At 31.4% G+C, this 12,611-nt stretch overlaps 1 long non-coding RNA gene across 1 annotated transcript; it reads right to left on the bottom strand.

Moving 5' to 3' along the window:
• Positions 1–9,610: 9,610 nt before the first annotated feature.
• Positions 9,611–10,609, bottom strand: LOC107895925 (uncharacterized). The gene is made up of 2 exons (XR_001683522.2): positions 10,127–10,609; positions 9,611–9,805 (listed from the first exon to the last, which is right to left on the bottom strand). It is a non-coding gene; the product is annotated as an uncharacterized lncRNA (long non-coding RNA).
• Positions 10,610–12,611: the final 2,002 nt, after the last annotated feature.

Genomic DNA, 12,611 nt, shown 5'->3' with positions numbered 1-12,611 from the left:
TAGTAAGTCCGTATGAAAATACTAATAAGCAACTTATTAACATGCTTTTTCCAAATTCTTACAACATATTCTCATGGTAACACAATCGAAGTTGCGCATAATTCCACTATTTGCTCATATTCCAGTCAAGCTGTCTACTTGAGTCATAGTAACTAAATTATTAATATCTTGAGCTACGAAACTCCAAATTAAGATCCTCTAATTTTCCCTGAAACTAGACTCACATATCTTCTTACCATAAAATTTTAAAAATTTTTGGTCTAGCCAATAATTACAGTTTATTCTTTAAAGTCTCCCTTGTTTTGCTGTCTAATAGTTCCAACCCCTCTTCACTAAAAATTAATTATCTCCTAATACAGGATTCAGATGATGTTCCCGTTTGTTTATTTTAAAAATAGAATCATTAAGGATTTTAATAATATAAATTATAACCCATAATTATTTTTTTACAATTTTTTAATGATTTTCCAAATTTAAGACAGGGGAGCATGAAATAACTCTGACCCTGTCTCACAAAAATTCAAATATCTCATAATATGAAATTATTTTTCTTACACCGTTTCCTCTACCTGAAACTAGAGGCAATAAGATTTAATTTTATATTTTATTCAATCTCTAATTTGATTTCCACAATTTTTGGCAAATTTTCAAAGTCAGACTACTGCTGCTGTCCAAAACTGTTTTAGTGCAATATGATGATAACTATCATAAGTTCATTTTCAACTAATCATGAATTCACTATTTCATGGATTCCATGTTCAATTACACAATGTAAGTTATCATGATATTGCAACAAAATTCATAATCATAATTCATACATCTTAGCTCACCGAGGCCTCAACATTTCATAGTCTCAATAACCATAAGCCTAGTGTTCATACCTGTACCCTTTCAACACTTTTCACATATTACTCCACTTCTTAACCATAATCTTGAATGGCCGCTCGTTGAACCACCCGAATACTGAAAGACGTTTGGAATTATCATACACCAAATTAATTACCAAAGCCATGTCTCAGATATGGTCTTACACTAGCACACATATCATTGTCGATGCCATGTCCCAAATATGGTCTTACACTGGCACACATATCAACACCGATGAAGACTGGCACACATATCAACGCCGATGCCATGTCCCAGACATGGTTTTACACTGGCACACATATCAACGCTGATGCCATGTCCCAGACATGGTCTTACACTGGCACACATATCAACGCCGATGTCATGTCCCAGACATAGTTTTACACTGGCACACATATCAACGTCGATGCCATGTCCCAGACATGGTCTTACACTGGCACACATATCAACACCGATGCCATGTCCTAGACATGGTCTTACACTGACTCTCATATCAGATGCCGATGTCATGTCCCAGACATGGTCTTACATGGGATATCATTAACCATGGTGTTATGATATCCGAATCTTAAGCATTCCTCAGGGTCACCCGGGACTTTTTCGAATACACATCTCGTCGAAACTTATCCCTACGATCGAATCATAAATCTCATGATGGTAATTAAGCTCATGATTTCACATAATGTTAATAATCATGATAATCGCTTTTTAACACAAAATCACAATTCATCACATTGTCATCACACATTATAGACATATTGTAGATCACTTCTCATGCATAGCATACAATAACCTTTAACTCGACAAGTTCAAATTAGCTTACCAATTTAGATTCAGTCACAACCAACGATAACATTATCATAGGTATTTACTTGTCAAATTCTCGTCGTATACATCCGTATGACAACTCATTCAATTTATGAGACAATAATATAATTTACAATTCAAATATAACATTGCATTATTATTATTATTATCACACGAACTTACCTCGAATCTGAGCAATGCTAATTATTCCATTTTAGTCCATAATCTCGTACCTTCCCGATTTAAGTCCGAATCTTATTTTCCTTAATCTATAATATCACATTTAGCTTGCTAATTAGTCACATTATTCATCGTGACCAAAAATCATATTATAGAAAAATTACATTTTTGTCTCTAAACTTTTTCATATTTACACTTTTTCCCTTAAGCTCGTAAATGATTTTTATTCAATTTTTTTCATTTTAATCCTACCCTACATATTTTATAATTTTTACAATTTAGTCCTTTTAAGTATTTTCACTGAAAATCACTTAGCAAAAGTTGTTTCTCCAACCATAAACATGCATAATCTACCATTAAACATCAAAATGCACAAATTTCTAACTTGGGTCAAACCCTAGACCTTCATGATAACTCAAATAAATGGTAGAAATAGGTAGATCTTGTTACGAGGATTTCAAAAACATAAAAATCATTAAAAACATGGCAAGAATGGACTTACAATCGAGCTTAGAAGCTTGGAAAATCCTAGCCATGGTTTCTTCATGCAATATTTGGCCAAGGAACAATATGGACAAGAAATTTTGGCTTTTATTTTGTTTTTAATTCATTTCACCCATTTCATGTTCATTTTTTCCAACAAATTATCCAATGGTCTAATTACCATTTAAGGGCCTCCAATTTAAAATTTTATAACAATTAGACACTACTAACATGTAGAACTCAACTTTTTTACTTTTTATGATTTAGTCCTTTTGACTAAATTGAGTGCCCAAACATCAAAATTTTCGAATGAAATTTTTAAAAATTATCCCGTGAATTTGTAGACCATAAAAATATAATAAAAATAAATTTTCTTACGTTAGATTTGTTGTCCTGAAACTACTGTTCTGACTAGGCCCAAAATCGGGCTGTTACATTATTGCTTACACCATTTCCCACGCGGCAACCACAACCTTGTTCCAGCAGCCTTCTAGATGCCCATATGCTACGCCAGGTATATGATGGGTAAGAGCCTATACTTGCATTCATAAAATCTGTGTTTGAATAGTATTTTGCTTTCATAATTTTTGCGAACAAACAATCTGGCTTTGACATTAATCTCCACCCTTGCTTCACAAGCAAAGCTATATTAACTTTGGACAAGTCTTTAAATCCTAATCCCCATTTCCCTTTAGGTCGATATACCATTCTCCATTGGCACCAATGTATACCCTTCTTTGTGTTTTCATTACACCACCAAAATTTCGCAACCATGCTTTTTAACTCACGACATAAAAAACCTGGTAATAAGAAACATTGCATTGCATAAATAGGACTTTCCTGTAAATTTGATTTTATGAATACCTCTTTCCCTTCCATTGACAATTGCCTCGTTCTCCAGCTCTCTATTTGCTTAACGAATCTTTCCTTTAGGTTAGTGAATGCATTTTTCTTTTTTCTGTCCACCATTGTTGGTAACCCAAGGTACTTTTTCGAGTTATTAGATATTTGAACTCCCAGAATTCTTCCTATTTGTTTCTTTTATTCATTCATCACATTAACGCTAAAATAGATGAGGGACTTATTGAAATTGACCAATTGACCCAAGACACTTTCATATTCTTCTACTATAGCTTTCATTATGTTTGCTCCATCCACTGAAGCATCTCCCAAAAAGAATATTGTCGTCAGTGAAAAACAAATGTGTGAACCCAAGACTACTCTTGCCAACTCTTGCCTCTTTTATCAAGTCCTCTCGCTTAGATTCCCTAAGTAGACTTTAGAAGCCTTCAATACATATTAGAAATAAATACAGACTCAATGGATCTCCCTGCCATAGCCCTCTTGAAGGCTTGAAAACGTCATCTTGTTCACCATTGAAGATAACTGAATATGTCACCGTAGCTACACATGTCATTACTAATTCAATCCATTCATTACAAAAATCCGTTTTAGTCAATACTTTTTGTAGAAAGCACCACTCCACCCTGTTGTAGGCTTTGCTCATATCTAGTTTTAACGTAAAAGAACCTTGATATATATGTCTCCTCCTCTTGAACAAATGTAAAATCTCATAAACAATAAGAATATTATCTTGTATTTGTTTTCCGGGCACAAACACTCCTTGGGCTTCATCAATACACTTGTCTAATACTGTTATAAACCCATTAATATTGGCCTTGGAAAATTTTTGATATAACACATTACAAAGGCTTATCGGTCTGAACTGAGTCATAGTTGTTGGTAAAGTATTTTTTGGGATAAGCACAATATTTGTACGGTTGATATTTTCCAATCTTCTTGCTTACTGTTAAGTACTTGAATGCAATATTTCATAGTCTACTTACCTACGATACTCCAGTACTTTTCAAAAAATAAAGTTAGGAAATTGTTTTCTCTAGAAGCTTTAATTAGGGACATGCTTTTAATTGCCTCCTCAACCTCCTCATCCTTAAACTCTATTGCCAGCTCTACGTTATCAACTTCATTAATGCATGGTTGAATTCCCATTAGAGTTCAAGTGCTATCTCCTGTAGAGAAAGTCATAAACAATTCTTTGAAATAGTCAATGTCGATGTTTGCCATAATCTTTTCAACTCGAACCCATTCTCCACTGTCGTTCTTTAGGTCCCGAATTGTATTTATTTTCTTTTTAGCTGACGCAATGCTATGTAAATACAGTGTGTTCCTATCTCCAAAATGCAACCAATTAGCTCGTGCACATTGTTCCCAAAATAGCTCTTCATTGTCTACTTTTAGTGCAAGCTTAATCTCTATTAATTCTATTAAATTTTTTTCCTCTAGAGTATTTGCATTTAATTCTTCTAATCTCACATTCTAGAAAGCCGTTTGACATTGCCTTCCCAACTGATTTGTCTTAGCCCAATTGTTCAACTTATTTCCTATTACTTCAAGTTTAGTAGGAACCTCCTTTTCGTCTTCTTCCCACCACTCCCAATTTGCATTGAATCAGAATTTTGGTTGTCATTGTCCCATCTAGTTTGAACTACTATCCAATACATTTACAAGAATTGGACAGTGATCCGATATAAAATACGTAAGATGCCTTACCCGAAAATTTAGAAACATTGCCCACCATTCTCGGTTCACCACTCATCTGTTAAGCCTTTCACGTATGTTATTATTTGGAAGTCTGCCTGTTTCCCATGTAAAACACTAACCTAAAAATCCTATATCTATGAGATTACAATCATCTAATGCTTGACGGACTGCCAACATTTGATTCTCTTCTCATTGATACCCTCCTTACTTTTTAAAAGAGAAGAATTTCATTAAAGACTCCTACCACTAGCTAGGGTAAGTTTTTAGTGTTATTTAACTATCTTAACAGATTCCAAGAATCCCTCTTACAGGGTTCCTCCAGTAATCCATAAAACCCCGTAAATCTCTAAACTTTTGCATTTTCTTCTTTTTTAATTTCAATATCAATGTGTAAGGATGAAAAACTTCGTAATTGAATGCTACATACTTACTTCCAACCCAATGATAGATTTCCTTTAGAACCCAAGGCATCCACATCAATGCCATTCTGCAAACCACACTTTCTACGAATTTTCTCAGTCTTTTTTGTGCATATATGGTTTCCATGAGAAACCAAATCTGGGGCTGCATATGTCTCACTTTGTTTTTGAGACGCTTTATTGCCTATGGGTGCCGCAATCCACAGACATTTCAGCTTAGTATTTTCACTGTGACCGATGGGTTTGCTTTTTAGCAATCTCCGATATTCCTTTGAATCCTCTATATACCTAAGCTATTCCAATAAGAATTTCCTCCATTTCTGAACCAAGCTCCATATACCTCACTTCCTCTCCTCCATAATTCATCCATTCTTGCCGAATGGTATCCTTTCCTTTCCTTCCTTGATATGAATTAGGGTTTGGATTAAGTCCGATTGATCTCTCCTCATTATCAACCAATTGTCCCCATACAACCAATTTCGATCTCAATCTATCCTCTCTCAACCACTTACAATCTTCCATCTGTTCTATTCTTGTTGGCACTCTTATTGAAAAATCTGATCCAAAAACAACTTCTTGTGAAAGTTAATGTAACTAGACAAAAACATTTTCCATGCCCCAATTTGCCACATAGATAGCAAAATAAAGAAAGCTTTTCATATTGGAACTTAGCATAAGTTGTTTTGTTTTGACCAATAGTTATCCCTTTCTTTCTTTTTAGGGGTTTATGAACATCCAACTTAACTCTCACTCTCATAAATTTTTTAATTCCCCTAGTTACTGAAACTGCATAATACTCCATGAATTTTCCAATAAAATCACCAAGTTGACATGCCATTCCTTCAAACATAAAACTTCCCGATGTAACACCCCTAACCCTAAACCGTCGCCAGATTAGGGTTACGGAGCATTATCAGACATATTGGACAACTTAGAAATAATTCATAAATAAATAACATTCATAGCATAGTTTAACTTTTAAGTCTTTATAATAGACCCTCGAGGCCCAAAATACGTATTAGGAGTGGAACGAAATTTTTTTAAAAATTTTGGTAGCATTTTTGCTTATTTTGTATAAAACCCCCTACAAGTTCAAACCAAAAACAACCAATACCATATATATATACTATATAAACTTTTATACCATTTCATTAGTATAAACATTAAAATACTAAATACCATTTTTTTTACAATAGAAGTCTTATAACATTCTAATGTGATCAAAATAACACCTATATACATGCCACTTTTAATTCAAAATATGGTACCTATTTATGAAGCTCTTGAGGATGTGATGAGATGAGAGATCTTCTAGCCGACTCTACCTCTTCGAGTCTAACTGTACCTACGCGTTAAAATTAATCGCGTTAAGCCGGTGAAGACTTAGTAAGCACTACAAGAATAAATAGGCAAATAAATCCTATTAAAATATTATAATCCCATTTGATCAATATATATTTATATGCATATAAGTTTCTTTAGCTGTATCTTATATTAACAAAATTTAATTTATTATTATATAAATTATAAAACTTACCTTAGTACATTGATAATTCGCTTTGGTTCACAACTTATAATTTTAGCCCAAAGTAGACTTTATAGAACACACTGGATATAAGGAACAAATACAGAAGTGCATTATTATGCACAAACGAACAGAGAGCACTAAAGTGCTAAACAGAGAGCACAGATGTGCTAAACAGAGAGCATTTAACGTGCTAATAATAGAACGGAGAGCACTAATGTGCTAATAATCAGAGAGCGCACTAGAGTTCCTTAATGGCATGCCACTAATATCCTAGTAGTTCTAAACTCATCTACTTGGGCATTAAAATTGAATTTCATACATTTAAATACTTTACATAAATATCTCGAAAAAGATTTCTCATTTCTTCATCATTACAATTTAGTGCATTTTACACAATTCACAAATATCACATCTTTTTCACACATATACTTTTGTCATAACATTATTACTTAATGTTCAAACAATATAACTTCTTATGTTCTCCAATTATAATTTTCTTTTCAAATTTCATAATTCCATAATCTATTATTATTATTATTTATTTACTTATAAATTTAAATATATATATTACATTTTTTTCTAAATAATTCTATACTACAATATAAGCATCTAAATAAACTTAATTTAAAAAAAATCTTGTAATACTTACAACAAAAAGATTGAGATGATGTCTTCCTTCACTCCTTAGCCTTCTCTTTTCCTTTTTCTTCAATTAGGTTCTCTCCTTTCTTTTCTTTCTCTTCAATTTCATATAAAACATATAATATTTATATGTTAGAGAAAAATAATTAAATGACTTTCCTATACTATTAAAAAAATAAACATGTATGATATAATAAATTCATCATTTCTTACATTCCCTTACATTTCAATTTATTCCATAACTAAAATTATTTCCATTTCTATTACAATCTATTCTTTATTTTTATTTAAATTCTACTTATAACTTAGTTTAACTCCCAAATTTTCAGTAAATAAACCCCAATTTCAAACTTCTTATAATTTACTTCTTATTGCAATCTATTTCACAATTCAATCTTTTTTCTCAATTCTAATTTGAATTTTTCATAAGTCCAATCTCTAATTTATCCATAAATTCAACATAAACTATAAAAAAATCTACTAACTCTCAAATTTTCAACATATACCTAAGAGTATTTTATTGTAGGATCATAAAAACTCAATAATTACAAGAAAATGAATTAAATTGACTTACCAAATTGAATTTGAACCCTTGAAATCCCAAATTTTTTTTTTTCTTTTTCTTTCTCCCTTTTTCTCTATTTCGTCCCTGCTTTTCTGTTTTGTTTCTTCTTTTTATTCTGTTTCTTTACTTTACTTTACTTTATGTTTTATATATAATATAATAATATAATATAATATATTATATATAATATAATAATATATTATATTATATATTAATACTTAAATATTAAGTTAATATAATTTATAATATATATTTTATATCAAAAATATCTTAGATTTTTTTCTTTTAACGTTAAACCGCCTCATTTTATAATAATGGCATATTTGCGTATTTAGTCCTTTTTATTTTTTAATCTATAATTAAATTTTCACACTTATTTCAATCTAATCTTTTTTTCCTAATTACTTCTAATTAAGTCGAATTCACCTAATTAAAACCTAATTAGACACACAACTAACTTCGTAAATATTTATAATAAATATTTACGAATCCGATTTATCAGAATGGAGTCCCGAGAATGCATTTTTTTTCTTTCTTTTCTCTTTTTTATCAATTTAACTATATAATCAATAAAATTTTCCTATCAAAATTTCCATGCAGTATTCCTATCGTAATATAGACTATGCCATAATATTAAAATAAATTTTCTTTCTAGATCGGATTTGTGGTCACGAAACCACTATTCCTATTTTACTGAAAATGGGCCATTACACCCGATAAATTATGTATTTGTACCCAAAATTCTGTGAAAAATAATGGAACTTGGAACGGATGCTCCCTTTTCTCCAATCGATGAAGCAAAACTAGGTGCCTATTGAAGAACCACGGTGTACCCCTTATAACACTTTTAATATCGATCTCATGATAAAACCTGAATAGAATTCTTTTCTCCCCTAAGTCTATAATAGAAATTCTGCCCACTGGATGCCATACTTTTGCTAGCTTCCTTCTGATGGACGAAAAGTGTACCACACTCTTAGTTAATACCTTCCCAACCAAACATAATTCGTATTCCTCATCCTCTTATTCTTCGATTCGTTGTCCTTCTATAGTGTCTTTTTTGTCATCTGATATATTCAAATTTGCTAGTTCTTCATCCATCGTTTTAATATTTATCCATTTTCCTTCCAATTTTGCAAGATTTGAAATTGCCACAAACCCTAACTTTCGATACTACGTGCTATTCAACAAACAGAGAAAACGTGTTATTCAGCAGATAGAGAAAACGTGTTATTCAGCAGACTCTTTATTTCTTTCGTTCTTATTGTTTATTATCTTAAATAATGATTAAATGAAGTAAAACTAATTTTGAAAATTAATTAAAAATAAAATAATGTTCTAAAACTAATGAAAAATTAAAAAAAAAAGTTAAAAAGAACCAATAGTAAAATATTAAATAATTAGTTAGAATAAAATGATGTATTAAGTAATATATAACATAAAATGTTAATTCTTAATTCATCAATTAGTATCATATGTAATAGGCCCAATTCGCCCGGCCCATTATAAACTAAAAATAATAAATATAAAAAATAAGAGAAAATAAATAGATCAAAATTAAATCAAAGTCCAAGTTCTTTTATAAAATAGCCCAAATAACCCATTACCCCAGGCCCAATACACCCAAAAATATCTCAGCAGCACTGGAAGCTTCCGGAACGTGCCAGAATAAGCCAGAGAGTTAGGGCTCCCACGAGTGACTCCTCACATGGCCTCCTTCGCACGTCTCTCCACTCCACTGTACAACCGAGTCTGCAAAAGAACACACCAGAAGGAGCCAATAACAGAATTCATAGCAGACGACAGTAGGAAAATAGGATTTTTTATATATTTTTTATTTTTATTTATCTTGTGAATCTGGCTATAAAAGCCATTGATGTACATGCAAATTTTTTTACGCACACAGAATATACACTACGCACACTACAAAATTCCAGTACCAGAAATCAAAGAAATCAGAAGGTGATTCAAATTTTTTTCCTCTTTCGTCTTCAATATATACATATATATATTTTTTCGCATATACCTGGTTTTTAGTTTTTTTTTTAAAAAGGAAAGAAAAAGAAAAATTACCTTTGCTAAATGCATTGATGAGATCCCTTGGCTTCTCCGTTGAAATCGGGGATAGAAATGCGGATTCACAAATGAAAATGGTCTTTGAAGTGTTGATTTCAATTGAAATAAAGGCTGTTTCTATACACCTCACCAATTTTAATGGTGTACTGGTGCTGAAATAGCCTTAGAAATTAAAGGCTGCTGAGTCAAAACCCTAAATAAATTGGGTGTTTGGCTTGCGTTTGGAAGGAATGGTTAATAGCCATTCAATTTCCTTTAAATTTTGGGTAAATAATGAAACGGTACAGCTTTAGGAAGGAGCAACCCGCGCGTCAGCCCGTCCAAAAGACCCGGATCCTCGTTTTTGCGCTCAAAAGGGGTTTTTTATGCATCAAGTCCCTCTCCTTTTGTGTTGCATTCTGATTAGCCCCTAATTGCAACTTACCAGTTTTTTAAAATTTTCCCTAACATTTGCGCGCTTTTGCAATTGGATCTGCACCGCAACATTATGCTTTGGGGCCTGGACAATTCTCCATTCTAGTCCCTATATGTTAATGCGCATTACACATTAATCCCATTTATGATTACTTTATTCGTAGATTGACCCTCCTATTTTAATTCTGTTTTAATTAAGTTTGTTAAACACTGTATATTCACGTTCTATTACATGTTGGATTATATGTGTGGATATTTTTAATGATCTTGGCATTTTTATTCTATTATTTTGATAATTTGTATATTATTTGCAATAAAGTTCATTCTAATTTATGTATGCTATTAATTTTATGTCGTTTTTTTCTTTTAAATTTATTTATATTTTTAATATTTATATTCGTTTATTTTATGTGTCATTTAAGTTATCATTAGGCATATAATTTATGTATACTTATGTTTCTAAATTTATTATGTATATAATTTATGTTAATATTAAGTTAATATTAAAATTCATATTTTAACTCAATAATATTTTGACATACAATTATTTTTAAAATTTATCCATATATACATTACCCATATAAAATTATTTTTTTAGTGCATATTATTATTTTCATAAAACCTTACGTAAATATTTTCTTTCTTCCCTATGTATATACATTTTTCTTTAGAAATTATATATGTGTATAGTGAATTTCTTGTAAGAATTTTATTTTAAATTATATAATTTATTTATTGAATACTCTCATATTATCCTTATGTATGTATTATTCATATATATTCCATCACTCTAAATCAATTTGTTACATGTAAAATTATATATTATTTGTTTCTAAATTCCCTTTATAAATATAATCTTATAAATATATATATATCATATATATCACTAAATTTGTGTGTAAATATAGCTTTGCCTTTTGTATATGAGCTTGTTTTTTAGAAATTTTTGTTACACATATATAACTTATATATTTACTTTGTTTCTTTCATACATTATTAATTTCATTTTTTTTACAAATAATTATACCCAATTTTACTTGTATATACATGTTTCATAAATTTATTATGTATATTATTTTATATCATGTATTGTAATTCCTTCATATTTAATACATTATTTAAGTTACCATGTGAATTATCAATTTTTGAATGAATTTGTGTTTTAAATATTTCATATATAATTTGATTTGAACTTTTTATTTTATAATAACTATTTCAATAAACATGTATCCCAAGTTTTTATGCAAATTTATGTCTTGTTACAATGCATTAAGTATTTCATCTATTTTAAAACAAATGAACATGTTTTTGAGCAAATTTCTAATTTCTTTTATCATTCAAAAAATTCTGATGTAGCAGCCCAATTTCGCCCGGCCCAGGCAAACAAACCCAAAATAACCCAATTACAAACCCAAATCAGAGAGCCCAAAAAAAAAAACCCGAACGGCCCAATACCCGAACCCAATGGACAAGCCCACATCAGACTAGGGTTTCAGAGACTGAAACCCTAGTGCCCCACTTGCACCTACCGCCACTGTCAATCACCTCAGCCTACTGCCTTCAGCCGCACCACTTGCCCTTTTGACCTCCACGCCGCCGCCTTCATTTCCTCTCTGTTGCCGTCGCCTCTAGCAACCACCAACTCTGCCACCTAACCCATCAGCATCAAATCACTCTGCAAACAAGGGGGAAACACGCAAAGTAGCAAATAATAGAGAAAATAGAAATGGATCGGCTATAAAAGCCAAACACTATGTATTTTTCGAAAAAAAAAGGAACAACACCAGTGAATATAAAAAAGGATCAAAATAAAAGGTTGATTCTGTCTCTTTTTCTATTCTTGCGATTTTGTTTTCTTTATTTTCCTTTTATTTTATTTTTGTTGTTTTTCTACAATCTTTCTTAACGAAAACTAAACTAAAAAAGAAAATACCTGTTGGATTCGGAGGCTAGAGTCGGAGCCCTCCTTCGCCGTCACCGGAGTCGAACGGGGAGGAAGGTTTCTTCCTTTTATACTCGGTCCCTCGGTTGAGAAGGCCTAGCCTTCGAGGACACTGAAAGAAGGGTT

The sequence above is a fragment of the Gossypium hirsutum genome, chromosome A11 (genome assembly GCF_007990345.1).
Source record: "Gossypium hirsutum isolate 1008001.06 chromosome A11, Gossypium_hirsutum_v2.1, whole genome shotgun sequence".
NCBI lineage: Eukaryota > Viridiplantae > Streptophyta > Magnoliopsida > Malvales > Malvaceae > Gossypium > Gossypium hirsutum.
Note: the sequence above shows the minus strand (reverse complement) of the source record. Positions and strands in the feature narration are given on the sequence as shown.